The sequence below is a fragment of the Euleptes europaea genome, chromosome 1, assembly GCF_029931775.1.
Source record: "Euleptes europaea isolate rEulEur1 chromosome 1, rEulEur1.hap1, whole genome shotgun sequence".
NCBI classification, from domain to species: Eukaryota; Metazoa; Chordata; class Lepidosauria; order Squamata; family Sphaerodactylidae; genus Euleptes; species Euleptes europaea.
The window spans coordinates 63363502-63383569 of NC_079312.1; the positions used below are offsets into that span (position 1 = coordinate 63363502).

General features: G+C 42.8%; 1 protein-coding gene across 2 annotated transcripts in view; it reads left to right on the forward strand.

The window, feature by feature from the left end:
- FGD3 (FYVE, RhoGEF and PH domain containing 3) overlaps positions 1-20068 on the forward strand; it is a 122688-nt gene that overhangs the window by 15964 nt on the left and 86656 nt on the right. Inside the window, exon 1 of one of the 2 annotated variants that reach the window (XM_056853435.1) lies at positions 19011-19189. The exons of the other annotated variant lie outside the window; for it this stretch is intronic. The gene's annotated coding sequence lies outside the window, so the exon portion shown is untranslated. Of the gene's footprint in view, positions 1-19010; positions 19190-20068 lie in introns of those variants that run through there. 2 annotated transcript variants of the gene reach the window in all.

Sequence of the window (20068 nt, forward strand, 5' to 3'; positions counted from 1 at the left end):
TAAAGACTAAATACTTCTTGGAGTGGGACAAACGTAAATCAAAAGAAATAGGAATGAAAGCTGATTAAGAGAGAAAAAGCAGGGCAGCCGTAAGGGCTCTAATTAACGAAGGATGTAAGATGTGCAGCCTTTAAAAAGTTCCTTCCAATAGTTAGTCAAATTCCTGTTGCTAAATACAAATATCATTGTTCATATAGTTCTCCCGGCATATTCCATAATCTTACCAATGCTGAGCATTGTCCACTTGAAATCTATGCAGGTATTCCTATCATTAATTTATGCTGCTACTACCTCTTTGGAATGAGGGCCTTTTTCATAATACTTGGCTATAGAAAGTGTGAGTTCAAAGTTTAGAACGTAGGAATTCTGCATGTGGCAGCCATATGCCATGCCAAGAAAGTAACAGCAGTAACAGCCCACAGATGTGCCTCATGTTACACGATTCTCCACCCCCTCGCTTGGTGTTACTTGAATCAATCATCGGGACCAAAACGAGCACAGGACAGTGATGCATAAGTTAGGCCGTGATGATGGCCCAGCATGGTAGTGATGAGTGACGGACTAACCACCTGTTCTGTCACTAATCCACAATATGCTAGTGAAAGTGACATACATTTATTATTTTTGGCTGGTAAAGTAATTTAAACTTCTTAGGGATTGGGCTTCATTGTAATAACAATTTCCCTTGGAAAAAGAGTTTTACTTGAAATTCATTCGGGAATTTTAAAAAAATATTCGCTTCCTGCAAGGCTGCTCCTGCTGTTTTCTGAACTTTTGAATTACTCAGACATTCCCTTTCTACTTGCCGTTATTTCTTGCAGTGAGTTTTTCACTATTGATGTCTTACGTGTATGTGCACACTCTGTTTCCTTGCCTGCTCACAACCAAATCGATAAATAAATCTGGCAACACCAGATGTAACCAACAATATAAACTTGTCCTTTTGATTACTTTGTTAGATTGACTAAAAAGAGGACGAGTAGGCTGCACTATGCTTTTCTTCTGTAATATTTTAAGGCTCAGTGTTTACTCAGGCATCAATCCTCTCACACTTATTTAAGGCTTCAGTCCTACGCTTGTTTACTGGACTAAGCCCCAGTGAACTTCTGGGCAACCTGCATAGGATTGCAATGTGTATCAGCTAGTCTTTAAAAAAAAATAATGGCCAATTTTATATTATGCAGTAACATCTGGATAGTTTAATCCATGACAAAGCATTAATGCAGAGTGCTAAGAACTCCTGGATCAGACTAGTGTTTTAGGCTTTTCTGTACATGGCAGTGGCGTAGAGCTAGGAATTTGACTGTCTGGCCTCGTGCAGATGGTAAAATGCTGGCCCTTAATGAGCATGAAGGAATTGGGATCACATGTACTTCAACCTCGCTGCCGTGTATGAAAACTGCCTGTCTGTTTATTAATACCATTATCCATTGCCAGTGAAAACTTGGGGGCTGTCTGAGCCTAGCTTTGAAATGCAGGAGTTTAACTTTACATAAACCCCTGCATTTCAAAGCTAGGATCAGACAGTCCCCAATTTCTCTAAAATCAGAGATCTTGAAATGTAGAAACCACTAGAAATCCCTTTAAACTTCATGGAATCGCGCATAGTAAATGCTTTTCTTTCAGAACTATTCACACACAAGGCTGGATAACTATGTAAACAATTAACAATGTTATTTTTAAGAACAGAAACATGACTAGCACTCCCAGTTGTTAGATTAAGCAAAACGTACATAGAGTTGTGTTGTTTTTCCCCTGTTCTTCTGTGTTGGATGTCAAAAAGAGATTTCCTATAGGATTAATACATTTTCTCCATTGGTTTCGTTTTACTTGTTCTCGTGCCAGACAGCAAGGAGAGGCCACACTTAAATAGATTAGCAGGGGACAGAGAGAGATAAAACCTTATCTGAACTGCTGGGATAGACAATACTTTCCATGATGTGCTTGCTGTGGATTGGAAAATAGTGAAAGGGTGTCTAATACAGTGATCTAGCTGGTATACAATATAAATGTGTTGACCATATAGGTCTGCTCGATAAATTGTCTGATTCAAAGGAAGGAATGTTGAGGCACAATGCCTGTCTGTGATCTATAGCCCAGAAAGAGGAAGAAACACGAGACAAAATCTGACCAAAGCTAGGATTCCTCCCACCTTGCCAGTCTTTCTTAGCAGTGTTGGTATCTGTGCCTCTCCAAGGACAGTGCTTCTGCCATAGAAGGACTGATGGAGAGTCTGTGCTACCATCCTGAGGTATCATGGGCTAATGCAGAGGCCTAAAGCAGACTAGGCCCAACCTGGTCCATGTCAGGCTGGATATGGCAAACCTGTGCCCCATTGCCTTTCTGTCCTGCAGCCAGTCATTGGCTTCCAAAGCTCCTACCCTTAGTTTACAACTTTATCCTCTGACCCTTTGTTTACAAACAATTTCAGAGCAAAGGGAGACAATAAGTTAAATATATTTTGTAGTTATTAGATTCTCCAGGCATTATAAGTGCCCCCCCCCCGGTCATCTGTTTTAAAACGCCAGAATTTCAAATTTCTGTCCTGCTGAACAAGCCAACAAGTTATCAGGTTCTGTTCCTGTCAAAGGTGTGGCCCTGGGAGCAGCACCAACTTGGGTGCAATGAGACAAGGGTCAAGATTAAGGGATGCAAAGGGTCAACAAGACAAGGAATGGGAGCAACAAGACAAGGAATGGGAGCAACAGAAATTAATCTGACCTAGAAGCTTCTTACAGGGGGTCTTTATAACACAGCTGGCTCTGACTTTGCTGTTCAATGTCATTTTAATGTCAATGCTTCCTTGATAGCCTGATGGGCCACTTAGGCTAAATCTTGATAGGATTGTCCAGATTTATTTGATTATTTACTTCATTTACACTCTGTCTTTCTACCCACTGGGGACCCAAAGTGGCCTGCATTGTTCTCTCCTCCATTTTATCTTCGCAGCAATTTTGTGAGGTAGGTGTGATCTGGCCCCAGGTCACCTAACAAGCTTTCATGGCAGGGTGGGGATTCCGAAGTTTGGTCTCCCAGATCCTAGTCCAACACTCCAAACGCTGCGCCACACTGGCTCTCAGTGTAATCCTCCCCTGACATTCATTAGGCCTCAGGATCTGCTGTAGGTCTGAGTCCTCACATGGTGTTCATCCAGAGACTGACCTTCAGTTGTGCCCATGTAACTGAATAGATGACCTGTGGAGCCCTAGACAAAAGTATCTAAAAGTCGGATATGGAGTAATTGAAGAACTACTGAAATATAACATTAGCATTGATATTTCAGAGTTTTAACTCTGTTAGCATTGATTTGTGTGCAGTTCAGCAAAGTTCCTAAAAACTGTTTTTAGAGGCAGATTAATTTAGCATATAATACATGAACGGAGAATAGTTCTTGTAGTAAGACCACAAGGTTGCGTTCAGCTTTACGGTATTAGCCCTGAACGTTCACTATAATGTCAAGCTCTACTCTCTGGGGGCTTTCTATTCTTGTGAGAAGGTAAACCTTAGGGACACTGAACTGAAAATATCATCATACACAAATGAAGTTTCCCATCTCTTACAAGGAACTCAATAATCATCTACATGTACAGTTCTGCTGTCTCCTTAGATCAGTTTGTTTTTAAAAAGTGGTCAGATATAATCAGAATTTGAAGAGGTTCTGTGTATTCTGTCAGTAGATGCGTGCAAACAGCTGAATTAAAATTCTCATTCAAAAATAGCTTGCTGATTTCATTGGAAGCATTTTAAAAGAGAAAATACGGGGTGTGGGAAGGGGCAGGAGAAGAGACACTGTGTACACACGAGTGGGATTCTCTTCTTGAGAAGCTCTTGCTCTCAATTTTTGTTTTTACTTATGGAGCTGCAAGAGTGATTGAGCAGCTCTGAGGCATTCAGAAATGCTATTTTTTCTGAAAAGGCTGCAGTGCCTGTGGGCCACCGTATCCTGGCCCCAGTGTTTAGAACCATTAACTCTGTTTTCATAAAGGACAAGGAGTAATTAATAACTTTTCTTCAAATACTCACTGGTACCATTAGGCAAAATAGGACAGTAAACCTGTTTTTCAGTTCCTTTTTTTCCACTTGGTCTTTCATTATAGGCTTGATGTGGCCCTCACAATATAAATGGCATGGTAGAGTTTGGGTTTATTTTTTTAAGGCAGGAAATGATAAAGAGCTGTACTTTCTGTGTGCCTACACCCCTGTGTTCCACTTGGAAAAAAAATAGTACCAAATGGTTAAAAAAAACCAAAAACCTCCTGTGTGCAAAGATCAGAGGCTCACTTTTCCACAGAGTGAAGTTAATAAGAGAATGCAGTTCTCTTGTTAATGAATAACAATTCTGGGTATGGAAGAACTGATGTTCCACCATGTGAAAATGTAACTTACTTTTGCTCATTAGAGCATCTTGATGGAAAACTGCAGCTTTGCTGGATTTCTTCAGATTGGACTACCAACAACATGTTTCTCTTCTTGGCAACTGATCCATAGGACACTGGCTGGTAAGAATATCATGGGAAAACAGTAGGGTATAGTGACTTTGGGGTAAAGGAATAAGGGAATTCCTGTTTTACTACACTGGTTTTCAGTGTTATTAAACCAGACTCGTTTGTACCCAGTATACTTGCTAGTCCTGCTTGCTGCAGTATTTTTAGGGAGTCCAGGTGGAAGAGAGGTTTACTTTGGCTCTTGCAATGGTTTGGTCAGCTTGCTGGATGAAAAAAAATGTCTGTCATCTTTGATAATCATCATCTACTGCCAGCTGGTGCTCTGCAGGAAATTCCTAATTGTTAATTTTTCTTAGGATTTTTTTTTTACGCTGCCAATTTGACTTACTCTAGGGTTGGCAAGACTTGCTCTAGGCATTGTGGCAGCCAATAAAAGTAAGACATTAGATGCCGCATGCAGAGAAGAGAGAGGCATTTCTTCCACCTAGATTTCATCTTGTGTTAATCAGTCTTCCATTTTTCTCTTGCTTGAAGTCTATGAATTTTTCTATGTCCATTAAAAAGTAGCTAAGAAGGGATTTAGTGAATGTCTGTATTGATGTTCTTGCCACGTATGTTAATCCTTGAACACAGCTTTTAAAGCTTCTAGCTCATGTTAGGATTCCTTCTTTTCAGACAGGTTAAGGGGAAATGGAGCTTTTTCCCAGCAGGATGTGACAGTATTTGCTCGGCTTCGAAATCACAGGATCATACTGTCTTAACTGACATTAGTGGTAGGGAGATGTGAGATGCTTTGTGTTGGCTTGGTGCACTAAATGTTAGGCTTATCAGTCATCTGACAAACTATTCTTTGAATCTATGCACTTAAACCCGCGGCTTTCGTATTTTCTACCTATAGGGTATGCTTCCCACATAGAATAGTCTGCCATTAAACTTCTGCAGGTTTTGAAGATTCAGAACCATGTTTCAGGGTGATTGTAATTAAGTAAAATAAAGAGCTGTATGGGTTGCGAGGCTCCAGTGGGGAAGTTTGCTCATGTAAGAACCAATTTCACCCCCTTACTCCCTGCAGCCTCCCAACCCACTTGGCTCTTATTTGATGTGGATTTGGTGAACCTGGGAATAAGTTTTTCCAAGATTGAAAATGGCTTCTGGGGTGAGGGGAAGGCCAGAAATATTGGGGATCCTTGCGTGGACCTTGCAAGATTGTTGCCCTGGATGCAAACCAACAGGTGAACACCTATATACTAGATCAATTGCCGTGATGGATGCTTAACCTAAGAGAGAGTTGTTATACTCAGTAAGGAAAGGGTCACAAAAGTGCTTTGGTTTTTCAAAACAATGAAAACCACTCTTTACTACCTCAATTCTTGGAAACTCATCATTGCTGTATCTGTTTTAGAAATAGTTTATCTCAGGCTGCCGAAGGACCACCACTGAGACATCTTTTGGCTTTTCCTTGTTGCTCTCTCTTAGAGCCAAACCACATGTTACCTTATTGCAATTGCAAACAAGTGCATTCAAGTGTTCAGAGCAGCGCCACAGGGGGGGGGGGGAGAGAAGAGCTCCTGCCCTTCCCGCAAGCAGTTTTCTCAAGCAAAATCATGCAGGGGAGGATTTTCACTGATTTTTCTGCTCCCCATGGAGTATTTGTGTGCACTGAACAGAAAAATCAGCAAAATAACTCCCTCCTTTTGATTTTTGCTCGACAATTAGACTGGCCAAGAAGCTGAGCTTGTTCCCAAAGAAAGAGGGGAAAGCGTGGATTTCTTCTTACTTATGTAGTGAACAGAGTTGGGAGATAGTAAGAAGCCTGGTGAAGCATTTCTCAATATTTTTATGACTTCAGTCGAATCTGTCTGCCTGCAGATGTTCTGCAAGGGGCCTCCTTTAGGTCAGCTCCCCTTGTCTTATAGCAGCACTTTGCACAAACAACCTTTCACAGAAGTTCTCTAATGTGCAAGCATCAAAGTAGTTTCTGGACAATTTTTAAACATCTTTCATTTGCCGAGGAAGGTATGTGACATTTGATTCTACGTCTTCCACACAGAGCCTTTAAAAATCTTTTAGGTGCTTTTGCCAAGCACAAGTTTAGAATGGTGAGAATTATGGGGTTCCTTTCATTTATAATGAATTATACATTCTATAATGCAGTTGTCAGAAAAATGCTAATTAATACAGCAGAATGTTTTAGCTGCACTTGATTTATTCTGTGGTTTAATTTCTGTGGTGCCGGCAATTTTTGGGAGACCACCCTCATTTTCATATAATAACTTTCCACTGAAGAGGGCAACTAGCAGGGTTGCCTTGAGCTGCACCCTTCTGATCCCGTTGCAATCAATAGACAGAGAAGGAAGAAGAAGAGTTGGTTTTTATATGCCGATTTTCTCTACCACTTAAGGCAGAATCAAACCAGCTTACAATCACCTTCCCTTCCCCTCCCCACAACAGACACCCTGTGAGGTAGGTGCGGCTGAGAGAGTGTGACTAACCCAAGGTCACCCAGCTGGCTTCATGTGGAGGAGTGGGGAAACAAATCCAGTTCACCTGATTAGCCTCCGCCGCTCATGTGGAGGAGTGGGAAATCAAACCCGGTTCTCCAGATCAGAGTCCACCACTCCAAACCACCGCTCTTAACCACTACACCATGAAGGCTCTTAACTGTTCTTACGATTATACCTTATGTATCATTTTAACAAGAAATTACTGCATCCAAACTCCAGAGTGGACAGTGGCAATTTCTTATATATGATACCAGTTGCATGTATAACTCTAAACAGGTGAATAACCTATTAGTGCAAAGAGATGGCCCAGGGGCCTTATAAGATATTTTTGGGATCCTAAATGCAGCCCTGTAACTTTCCTACAACACTGCAAGCAAGTACAAAAACATATTCAGAATTAGAAAATGGTCCCATTAGTAGGCAAAGAGTTGGATCATATGGCTACATAAGCAGAATGTGTTCATAATGGAGGATCTTTCTGCGCCTTCCCCTTTCCAGAGCACCCCATCCCAGACAAAAAGGCTCTGTGGGATGCATTGAGAAAAGATAACAGGGAATCTGGCAAAATCATCCCCACCCAGTCTGTGCCACTTGGGTTGGAGAATGGGTGGGGGAAAGAGGCAAAATCCCTCCTCACTCTTCTGCCAGCGGAGCTTCAACAACCCCTTTATTTTATTGTCTCCCAAGAATAACATATGCAGCCCATTCCTGAGCCTCTGGAGGCCAGGAAGGGACTGCGCCGGTGTTGGGGACCCCTGCGCCAGTGGTGGCCCCCTTACGCCAGGCAGAGTGGCCTCAACGCAAGTGGGGAGACTCGGACACCGGTCTCCCGGTGCTGCGGCAGTTGCTGCCCAGGGACGCCGGCTGGGCCTTCTGCGAGCGTCCCACCATGCAAATCCCTGTGCTGGTGTCCCGGGGGTGTGCCCAGGGAATGGCAGGGGCGGAGCTGCCAATAGGCAGCTTCCTGTCCCCTTTCAGCGTGGCATGCTGATGCGGCTTTTTTCCAGGTGCAGCATCGCTGTTCTCAATGGGGCATTTTGCTGTTCTCAATGGGGCATTTTGGGAAACAAGTTTAGAGGTGCCGTGGCAGCACCTAGGCCTTACCATCCCCGGCCACCGAAAGGTCAGCAATGGGCACTTCAAGGAGAGCTACTATGCCTCTGGATGATTTTTCTGTGCACATTTTCCTGAGTTTCAGCAATAAGAAGCATTTCTTCTCCATCAAGAAGACAAATCTAAGGTGATATAAAAATAGTGATTTAACATGTCAACAATAGATTGATATTCTGTAGTCTTAAATTCTGAGCCTTTCCTCTTCTTCTGCAGTGTCATTTCCTGTTGCTGAGGTACTCCTGCACAGTGCAGGGTGTTGATGCTAGATGCTTCCACTCACAGACTTTCATTGAGCCAAAATGTGCCTAGCTCCAAAGGAAAGCACTCCACAGTGGAGGACCACCTGACCACGGACGAAGAACTTTGCATGCAGAAGCAAAGCTTAGACTTCAAGGATATGGGTGAACAGATCAGATTTAAATACATCTGTCTGTAGGTGCAATATGTGTCTCAAGAAAAGCTTCCCATTGATTTTAGAATCTCTGCAATATGCTCTGTTTTTTTATGCTAGAACTTTGTAGTAAATGCAGTTCTGCATTAATCCACCAGATGACACTTGATGATTATGGTTCAAAATGTCATAAATTTCTGCTGACTCCCTCCCATACATTTTCCACATTGCCTCTTTAATTCTAAACATGTGCACTACAAAATGCACATGTTTTGCATTTTTATCCTCCCTCTATGTCACTGATTTAAAAAGGAAAAAAAATCTGTTATGTGTTTACTACTATTTAATAGGAACACTCAGTGGTAGAAGCTGAACAATGTCCAGATGTCTTTGTTATAATTGGTAGTGAATGAGCTGCGTCTGAGAGAGAGCAATAAGTTACTGGTGTTCCCTCCCAGGGCTGACAGAACAGGCAGGCCATTCACACACCGTTTCTGAAGCCTTTCAGTCAAGGATGAGTATCCCTGTTTGGCTTCTTGAAGGAGGTGAGATAAATCATCAGGTGAGGTTTCCAACCTGGTGGGGGTGGGGTGCTGGAAAGGCATGCTCCTAGAAGCAGAGGCTACAGTGCCAATAATGTATTATCATGATATTATTTCATATATTAGTAAAGCGAAAGCAATGCTCATTTTGAATGCGGAAGCAACACAGGAGTCCACTCGGTTGTTCTGCTTCGACGTTTTGTGACAGCCCACCCTGCCTGCTTTATTTATTGTTATTTTATTTACATTATTTCTTTTCTTTCCAATTCATTGCTTTTCTGGATAGAGTATTCCTCAGAAAGAATTTACCAGAAACCAGACGGTAGTGATCACCTGACTTCTCTTCTGTGCTGAAATGATGGGACTGTTAGAGCGGAATGTACCGCTACCTATTTCTGTAAATCGGTTCAACAAAAGTGGTGCACCTTTTCCTAACGCAGCCAGTCATTCCTCTCTTGTTCTTGCTGAACAAGAAATGCTTCACATAGCGTTTTTTTATTCTCCACTGACCTTGATACAGAAGCTGCTGTGCATAATCAGTATGATCAGTTTGCACGGGCTTGAATGTGGATGGGTAATGCTCAGATCAATTTGATTTGCAGCAGCAGGTCTGACAAAAGAGGTTGTCGCTGGAAAATGCATGTTTTGCATTTGATTTCCAAGTGCATTTAGACTTGCGTTTTTAAAAAGTAAACAGAATGAAGTTGCTTCCCTACCTACAGCTAATGACCTTGTTGTAATGAACAGTATTCTTATACCTACTGCTTGTCTGTACTGTCACAAGCGGGAGTGTAGCATGGTACAGGTTCTGTCATGCTGGTGCAGGCAGATGGCACATGTATGTGGTGCCCTCTAGTGGTCTGAAAACAAGTTAGCAGCCACAGTGCTTCAAATTTTAAGGAGACTAGTATGGCACCATGGCTTGTCAGACACGTAAAAGTTAACTCTCAATCAACCATAGAGGAAAGGAACAAAGGTGAGTCAAAAGACCTGATTGTTTTTATCTGTACATGTTTGAATTTCGCATAGACACCAATCACTGACAACAGTTGTAATTTTATAATATATGACATTTAGATAGAGAGACAGTTTCTAGAAACTTTGATGCCATGGCAAAAAAAGACGCCACAAACAAACAAATAAAAAACAACAGAAGGTAGGTGGAGAAAAAAATTGTTTAGCTTTTGTTGCAACAACACTGGAGCTTGAGATTTATAGACTATGGGGCCCGCACAGCAGACATGGCAGTCCTGATATTTATTGGTGTGCAGCATACTGAAATTCTAGCTGGCTGTAAAGATTGATGAAAAATTTTGTACCCCTGTTCCAAGTCATTGTCTTGTAGTAGCAGAGGAGATGGGGGCAAGGAAATAAGTAATTTGTCACAAGTATGTCACAAAAGGAATGAGGTTGATGCTGTTAAAAGCTTCCATAAAACTGAAGGAAATTAGACCAAATTTTTTAGGGTGGATAAAAGCATGTGGAAAAGAAAATGATCTTGTCATTCTCTTCTCTGGCAGATAAGTTTTTGTCTGAATTTTCTTCATCCCATTTTCCTTCTACAAGTAACCGGTTCATCAAAAATTGGTGATGTGTGTGTATGGTTAAGCTTATAGTTGCTTGTACAAACATTTCTTGACAACCTTCCAAGGAAAGAAGTTATACATTCTCTCTGTGCAGCCTGTTACATTGTGATAATGCTCTTATATTCAGGAATCAGTCCAAAGACCTGTCTCTGAACAGCTCAGGATATGAGCTAAGCTCTGTGCCTAGCATAGTCCAGAGATATGCGGGTGTAGCCTGAAAGATATGGCAGCACCAAAGCACCATGCCAGTGTAACCCTGGCACCCATGTAGAAGTGGGTGTGTTGAGTGAGGAGCAGAACTTAGTTGGTATCCCAAGACTGTCCAGTCTACTCCCTATTACCAGTATAATGTCACACTAGCAACAACCCTGGTATAGTTGGAGAAAATCCTGTGCAACCCCCCCACCCCGCAGCTTACTACCTTGCTCTCAAGCCATTGTGCAGTTTTGTAGACCAACTAAGCCTGCAGCCAATCACAGTGCCCCCAAGCACTGCATAAACCTCAGCCAAGACATCCATAGTTCATATGAAATGGAGCTGCATCTCTCTGGCATTATGCTGGGCACCCTTAAACCACACATGGTGGGGGGACTCTAGTGATAGGAACTCCACAGAAAGTGCACTTTGCACAAACAGCTGAGGAAGAGAACAAGCACGGTTATATCCTGTTTCTAACATCGCTTTGCTGAGAACTCTTACAGGTACTCCAAAGCAAGAACACAAATGTCAAATGGGATCCTCTACCCTTCCAGTTGGGGATGTAAGAAGAGTGCATCCCACACAGGTAAGCAGGGGATAGCAACCTTCAAGTTTCAATCTCTACAAATGAATCCTCATTCCCCCTCCTCATACTTACTATGTAAAATTTCTCATCCCCCTTCCTCATCACTTAGTAGCAGTGTGGATGCTTAGTGCAGAAACGGGTTTGCAGAAATGCTAGTAATGTATCACCACACTGTCCATGAGATGTCATGCTTGTGCATCCTGTCTTGCAGCTGGGGGACAAAGGGAGCACCACCACAGTCCTGGGTGACAGCCGGCCACTCCACCACTACTCTTCGCTCCTCCAAGAAGTGCTTCTCACCAAGGGGAAGGTGGACTGAGAGAACTGCAGAAGCATCATGTGCAAAGGTTTGGTGCTGTTTGCTGTTACTGTGGAACATTATTCACTACTATCCTCGTGTCTGTTTTTTACTTTGCAGCCATCCCTCCAATAAGGGGAAGAGGCCAGGATGGACTTCGTTCGCAGCGCCATGCCATCCATCTGCTGAGCCTACAACACAACAGACCGCACCAGTGTGTGTCTACCTGTTCTGCTTCTGCCTTGCTTTAAGAACTCTGTTCAATAAATGTGTAGATTCTTTCACAGCTGTGGCTTTGTTTGATTGGACTTTAATAGTTAGGGATCACTAGGGGGAAGGCGTTCTTAGAAGGGAGACTACCAAGGAAGACTCTGCAGAAGAAGGCAATGGCAAACCACCTCAGTTTGCTCACTTGACTTGAAAGCCCCTTGCTGGGGTCACCGGTCAGTGGTGACTTGACGTCACTTTACATACACAGATAGGGATCAGCTCCCACCCCCTCATTCTGATTTACCTCCATAGCCTTCAACATGAGACTCATGTTGGGAAAGGGCTTAGGGGTTACTCCATTTTCTGCACACTTGTGCTCTAGCAAGTGGGAGGGGAGGACAACTCTGGTTGCAAAATTACCCCGATCACTGATGATATCATATATATCTATATGCAGTCTGCATGAGAGGGGTGGACCATAAGAGTTGCTGGGATGGATATAAGGGTAGGTGGTGGTAATCACTCCACTGACTGCAGAGGAGGGCTAGTGCTTAGGGGATTGCTGACCGGAATGGTTGGTGAGTGGAGCAGCCTGTCAGCAAGAGCAGCTCACCCCAAGCAATTGTGTTATTTAAAGGTTATTTGTTTACACACAAGGCCACCAAGGCAGCTAATGGTTAAAATATTATCAAAACATATAAAAATAATTAATAAAAACAGTACCAAAACTAAAATGTTATGCCAAATAGAAGGGTCTCCTTTGGGGAAAATTAGCTGGGAGACTGGTAGAGCTTTGCAAGAGGTTGGCATGGGAATCTTTGAACCTATTTTTACGGGGATGAGTGCATCAGTGGAAAAGGTTCCCAATAAAGAAGCTTTTATAAATTTTATTAGCCTGTATCCACCCTGCCTCCAGGGACTGGTTCAGGATTTCTACAGCTTCCCTGGATCTCCTGGAAGTATGAGATATAGCAGATTGTCTTCCGTGTATTGGTGACAAATCTCTGGCTGAACTCATGCAGCAGTTTCATGTAGATGTTGAAAAGCACCTTCTGACACCTACCTGCTTGTGTGGCCTTTCCCTTCATCCTACCTTCCAGGTAGGACTAAAACTACTGTAAAACCATACCTCCGAGTCCCACCTCTGAAAGGTGGTCCAGAAGGATACCATGACTGATGATACTGAAAGCCTCTGAGAGGTCCAAAAGAATGAGCACAGTCGTACTCCCTCTGTCTGTCTCCCAGTGCAAGTCAACCACCAGGCTATTTCAGTCCAATGGTGGTGGGAAGTGCCATCAAGTCACAGTTGACTTATGATTTATGGTGACTCAATAGGGTTTTCAAGGCAAGAGACGTTCAGAGATGGTTTGCCATTGCCTGCCTCTGCGTCATGGCCCTGCTATTCCTTGGAAGACTTCCATCCAAATACTAGCCCGTGCTGACCCTCCTTAGTGTCCGAGATCTCACAATATTGGGCTAGCCTTGGGCTATCCAGGTTAGGGCCTCAGTCCCATAACAAGGCCTATAACCAGACTGGAAAGGATCAGAACAATCTGCTCCATACAGGAATCACCGGAGTTGTCCAGTTCCTCCTCCATTCAGTCATCTTGCTGTAGAATTGAACATTCGACACTGGTTGATAATTATTCAAATCTCCTGGTCTAGGGTAGGCTTCTTCAGAAGTGGACGCACCACAACCTGTGACCACCCCTTTTCATAAGATGGCATTAACTACCTCTCTGGCCCGGTCAGTCAGCCCTCCCCCAGCAGATATAAGCAGCCAGGGAGGGCAAGGGTCATACAAGCCGTTGGTAGGCCTTTGTAGTATTGGATGGCGAAGCGTGTCTGGTTCCTAGCCTGGTGTGGATCTTGCGTATGCTTTATCTGTGAATTTTCAGTCCTCGCTGCACTGGTATATATGGCTTGTTTAGATATCATGGCTGCTGTGGGATTCCTAATGTCCCCTTGTGGTATCTTGTTAGATGTGTGCCCAGCTGGGGATGTGGTTAGAGACTACTTCTGACTGTGTGAGGTATGGGTTCTAGTCTGGCTTCCTCCTTCTGTTCTTCAAGGTTCTCTTCAAGGAAACAACCTTTACTTCTTAGGCAGAATCCTGGCTCTGGATGTGGGTGCTCTTGAGCGCTGGAAAAACAGCATGTATGTGTTCCCAACAGCATTCCCAGCAAGCCGGGCTCAGAGTGTAGTAATATGCAAACCTTCCACCCAGGAGCTCTCACAAGCATTTTTAGCCTCACAACAATCACAGGACGGAGTCAGTCTGAGAGACTGTGACTTAACTTCAATCTTCACGGTATGACTGGAGAGATGAACCTGGATCTTCCATCTCTATGCACAAGGCTCTATTCTCTCTGTAAAGCACTCTGTGTTTTCTTTAAAGAAGCTGCAAATAAATGTGGGTGACATTTAATGTTTGGAAATATCTAAAGATGTCTGGGGAGATAAATGTTTTTTTAATAAAAAAATATCCTGGTCACCTCCCAGGTCCTGTTCACGATGGTCTTTAATGCCTGTTCCAACACTTGGACCCACTCCATGGGTTAGTCTCTGTCATTCTCCATTGTTTCCCAGCTGGCCTGGCTTAAGCCTAAGGGGATGCCTTTGTTGCCTAGGGCCACTTACACGGCCAGCCATATGTTTGGGGTGTCCAGCCAGACACTGCCTGTGGGTTGATTACTATAACCCCAATCTTCTTGGCCCCACCAGCTCATGCTCAACCAACCTTTGCTGATTGCTACCTCCTGGTCGGGATCCAAACCCCTGGACCTTTTGGTTTAAATTATTTGTTGGACATTTTCTGTTTGGACTCCATGAACGCCTTCCTAAGAATTCCTCAAAGCCCATTGCCTTCAGTTATGGCAATGTATATGAAAGTGGTACATGTATGCAGGATGCAGTTCTGTGCTCTCCGTTATCGCTGGTATGTTATGGCCCTGATCCAGAATTTTTAGTTTGGTATAAAATATAAGGGTGGTGGGGAGGGTGAGAGGATCTAGCTCCTTTTCCATTTTAGGTTTGGGGCTGTGTTGAATATTCTCCAGTCCTGATCTTTCAGATCCAGACTAGCAGTTTCAGTTGGATAGAAATATTGGCTGAAAAAAGTTTGTTTGCCTGTTCACAGTATTTTTTCATTCTACTTGGCCTCATGTGTTTCTCCTGGCTATTGCTGCTTACCCCTCCTTGGGTTAGGCACTTGGATAAGCTCAATCATTCAATCAGGAATCATGCAGTGAATGAACTGACATAATCATAGCCAATTTGGGTATAAGATGATGTCACTGTGGACAGGTGAAATCAGTTGAGAGTTATTGCAAACTGTGTGTGTGTGTGTGTATAAAGCCCCAGCAAGGGGCTTTCAAGGCAAGTGAGAAGCAGAGGTGGTTTGCCATTGCCTTCTGCTGCAGAGTCTTCCTCAGTGGTCTTGCTTCCAAGTACTGACCATTCTTAGCTTCCGAGAGCCTATGAGATCAGGCTACACCATGTGTCTTCCCTTCCTATTGCAAATTAGGGTGATAGTTTTTGCAAGAGATGCTAAGATCACTGAAAACCAGGGCAGTTTTGTTTTTACACTGCTGAAAACGCTCACACAAATCTATGAATAGATTCTACTCAGCTCTAGTTAATTTCTGTGCAAATTCCTTATACTAGTTGATTGCCCTAGACCAGGGGTGGGGAACGTCAGGCCCGGGGGCCGTATAAGGCCCGCAAAATCATTTGGTCTGGCCCCTCGTGGGTCCTGGCAGATCTCTAGCTCAGAAGGATCTAAGACTGGCGATCCGCCCCCTCCTGCCGCAAGGAATAGCCTCTATTCAAGGTGGATGTTTGTTTTGCCAAGAAAAGGAATCGTCTTTCCCCCTTGCAGAAGAGTCATTAGCTATGAAGCTGCTAGGACCACCCAAGAAACTATGTTAACCCTTTCCCACCTGAGCTGTGGAGAAACGTATTTCCTCTGCACTAAGAGAGGGCTGGGGGCAGAAGTGGCGACAATGGAGGGGTTAAAGGGCCAGAATGTGCGGCCCGTGAATGATGTTATAAATATCCAAATGGCCCTTGGCAGAAAAAAAGGTTCCCCACCCCTGCCCTAGACCTATGGAATTGCACTGAGTGGTGAAATTTACTCTGATGGATTGCCACAAACTCTTTTTAAGACCAATTTCTTTCTTAAGGGATACCTTTAAAAAGAACTCCAATAAGAGAGAATTGCTTTTGAGACATCACAATAAACCACGGTTTGTGCAATGAACTCTAGTTACGCTGCCAGATGTAACTATCACATTCTGGTTTGTGCTTAAACCCTGGTTTGTCTGCTTCTTCTCTTCTTCCACCTCCCACTAGGGAGAACATCTTCCCTGTACTGCTGTCTCTGTGGTTAGGCAGGCATAAAGGTTGGTGCTACCCAACAAGCTTGTTTGTGAATTCAGATGTTGCAACAAGCCACAGCAACTACAAGCTGTGGCTAACACTTCATCTACAAACCTTAGAAATCCTCGTTTGGTATCAGCTAGCAAACCCTGGTTTGTTGGACCATCTGCATCCAGATATTACAACTAAATAGGATTTGATCAGACAAACGGTTTATAAACCACTTTTTTATGACATCTGAATGCAGTGGTAGTGGTGCACTGTTTCTTTTCAAGAACTTTGAAACTGCTACATTGATAAATGCTTGTCCTTTTGTGCACTTAAAAAAATCACAAACTTAACCTGCAAAACTAATTCCAGAACTGCTCTGGGTACTTGGGTGTGTGTAAGTGAACCACATTTGTTGGAGAACGATCACAGCAAAATGTACAGACACCTAGTGCAATAATACCTCTTATGCTGCAGGAAGTCAATTTCAGTTTCTCCTAGGTACTGCTTAATGTATACAGAAACCTACAAGACCAGTTTGAGCATGGATCACAATGAAACATTACAAACATTAAAAGATATTTATAAAAATCTTCTGTAGGCAACTGTAGGACCATAGCACCTTCTTCAACTTTCTGTAATAAGCTTTAATATTTGATGAGGGTCCCGTCACTCCATGTTCTAGAGTGCCACAGCTGTAACTAGTAATGGCACTGATTCCCAGTTCCCTTGTAGTGAAATAATCAATCTTCAGTGCAGTCCCGTGGGATGTTATTGATATGACAAGCTTATGTAAGTGTTGTCAAAGGATACGAGAAAAGTTTTCCCTCAGGATTGTTCAGGGCAGGAGTAGGGCTCTATCATGCATCTGCTCTGTGTAGAGTGATTTTAAATTTGTGTAGTCCCTGCTCTTTTGCTTGGTTTTTTTTTTTTGGGGGGGGGGGAAGGTAAGAGTCAGTAGCCCAAGTTGTTATTTGTTTTGTAATATTTCAGTCCATGTGGTAGTAAAACTCTTCTCTGTGGTTGAATGGTAGCTTCTAAAATCTGCCTTCCCAATGTCTGCCTAAGGGCATGCAGTGTCCCATTCAAGTATTGTGTACGTCTCAAGGATCCACCAGCACTGATGTGTGGATGCTGTATACATTTGATATAATGGATAAGGTAAGCCGGTTTTAGACCCTAGGCTCTTCCATTCAGAGGGCAGCCAAGGGGAGGAAATTTATAGCGATGGTTATGTGGGGCCAGTAACATTTGAATCAGTCCTGAGAGGACAATACATAGTTGATATTTCCTTCAGTGTGTGTGTAATGAATTAAAGTCTCAACATAAGGAAGTTTTGCATGTTGTTGAAACGATTCTAAGCCTTAAATGGAACAATGTAGGGCGTCTAGAAAGCGCAATCCAGACAACATACGTGTCCATGGTGGAAAGTTCTGTCAGGTCACAGCCGAATTATGATGACCCTGTAGGGTTTTCAAGTCAAAAGGTGTTCAGAGGTGGATTGCCATTGCCTGCCTCTGCATAGTGACCCTGGACTTCCTTGGTGGTCTCCCATCCAAATACTAACCAGGGCCCTGCTTAGCTTTCAAGATCAGACGAGATAGGCTAGCCTGGCCAATCCAGCTAGGAAATTATAAAAGGACATGTGCCAAAGTTCTGACCTGGTGGTTTCTTGAGACAGCATCAAATACTTTTATGTTTGGCATCTTCAAAACTGGTTTATGAATGTTTTAATCCACCCAGAGTCTTAGGGCTCTGCGTGTTAACATTTTCCCCCTCCAAAGCGGGAGTTTAGGCAGTACCTGCAAACCACAATAAACAAGCCAACCCACCCCCCTTAGTGCGTGGAGGTCAATCTAACATGAATGGTTGGAGCTGGCTTTTAAAGGAAGCGCTGACCTGATCCAACCTGGGCTGGGAAGGTTGGAGCATTTCAAGGCGAAACCCCATGCAGCATTAGAAGCCAGCTGCGGGATATGACCTGCTGTGGCCTCCTAAAGCTCTACCATTTGCTTTTTATCCCTTATGAAGTCTGAACTGATATTTTCCTTTAAAAAGCAACAACCAAACAAGCAAGGTTTCTGATAATACACGTTTGCAACTACCAGCTGCAGCGTCTTAATGCTAAATTACGTGCCATTGTATGACACTCAGATTAATTCACAATTTTTTATTTTATCTAACTCTTCAACAAGTTCCCTCCTTTCCAGCCCTGTTATTTCAAGCATGGTAAGTAGCCACAAAGACTTCTCTGTGGAAATGCAAATAAAGCACTTTTCAGGTGTCCCAGTTCTTGATGGTGTGAGATAGCAGCAGCTGCTTTTTACCCCTTTCCTCCTATGATTCTGTAGCAACTTTTATGTATTAAAAAGCACACCGGTTCAGCTTCACAGTGAAACAGTTAAATGCTAAAGCAAAGCCAGGCCTGATCTCTGTAGTAATAGTAAAAAAAAAAAAAAATTGTCTTTCTTTCTTGCACAGCCCCCATTCAGCCTTCCTTCAAAGCTTGTCTCTGTTCAGAAGCAGCATTTGTCATCAGACTAGCCCCCTCCCCTTTCCACATTTATTTCCATGGTAACCCTTTAAAGGCATTCTGCAGCCTGAAAACTACTTTTGCTCTTTCATCATGCAAGCTGGCATTGTGAAGGGGCTCAGTGCATTTCTGCAGCTTCTGAATGAAAATTGAAATAACCAGCATTTGGGATGGACAGTTTATTTTTTTATTTTATGCTTTTGTTTTCCCAAGGAGAAGCCCTGATGGAGGCAACCTTCACACAACCTGGTTGCCAGCACATTGCTTGCTGAGGGAAGACAATCTTCATTAATTGATTAACTTTGTGGGTAGGCATTATCAGAGCGATCATTCTGTGAAGTCAACAGGGCAATTTCCCGAATCCGAGGGGAAAAAATGGGCAGATGGCTAGCTAGACTTTGCTGGTGAATCGCGGGTAAGCTCCCACACTGTGATCTATTACAAATCTCCACCCCCCCCCTTGTAGATCCTTTTTATGTCTGTACAGGTTTTGTTTAGAAAAATGGAGTCTTAATAGATGTCCAGTTTTTATTAAATTATGAATGTGGGTTTGTTTAAAAAACCATTAAAGAATATATATTTAGCTGCATCTGCCATCTCAGATTGTGTGTTCAGAACGACATTTGGCATTCCACATCCTTTTGCTGCCTTTCCTGCTTTAATGACCTGGATTGACTTTATGATTTTTAAAAAATCAAATTGGTATTTCAGAAACACCCAATGAGTTTAGGCTTATTACATGCTGAGTATGAAATTCATGGTTTATTAATGGTGTTTAACTGTGTATAACCTATATTAGATTACTTATTAAGGTCACCTCATTATAACCTCAGATGTGTCAGAAACTTTCTAAAATTCTGTACCTTTGTAGGAATGCAAAAACAGGCTCTAATTTATTCTATGCATTATGTATTATGTGAGGGCTTGCAAAAATTACACTAGGACAATGTGTAGACTTGTTTTGTGGCAGTAAACCTCTAGTTGCTATGTGTGGATTTTAAAAAAAATCTGAAGTACATAATGATTGGAGAATCACCATGACAACATGGTATCCATTTCACATTTCCATTACTATGCTGTGAGAACCTTACAATTTACACATGTATTTTTCACAGATAAAATAGTCACTACATCACTTTATAACAAAGGAATACTGTTTTATTGTTAAAATGTTTCCTATAAGCTCTTATGGAACCTTAAACTATATCATTCTCCATACATTATTTGCTCATTCACCTTCTATGCCCTCTTCAGTTCTTCCTCGTTGTATAGTTTAATTGTTCTATTGTACGGT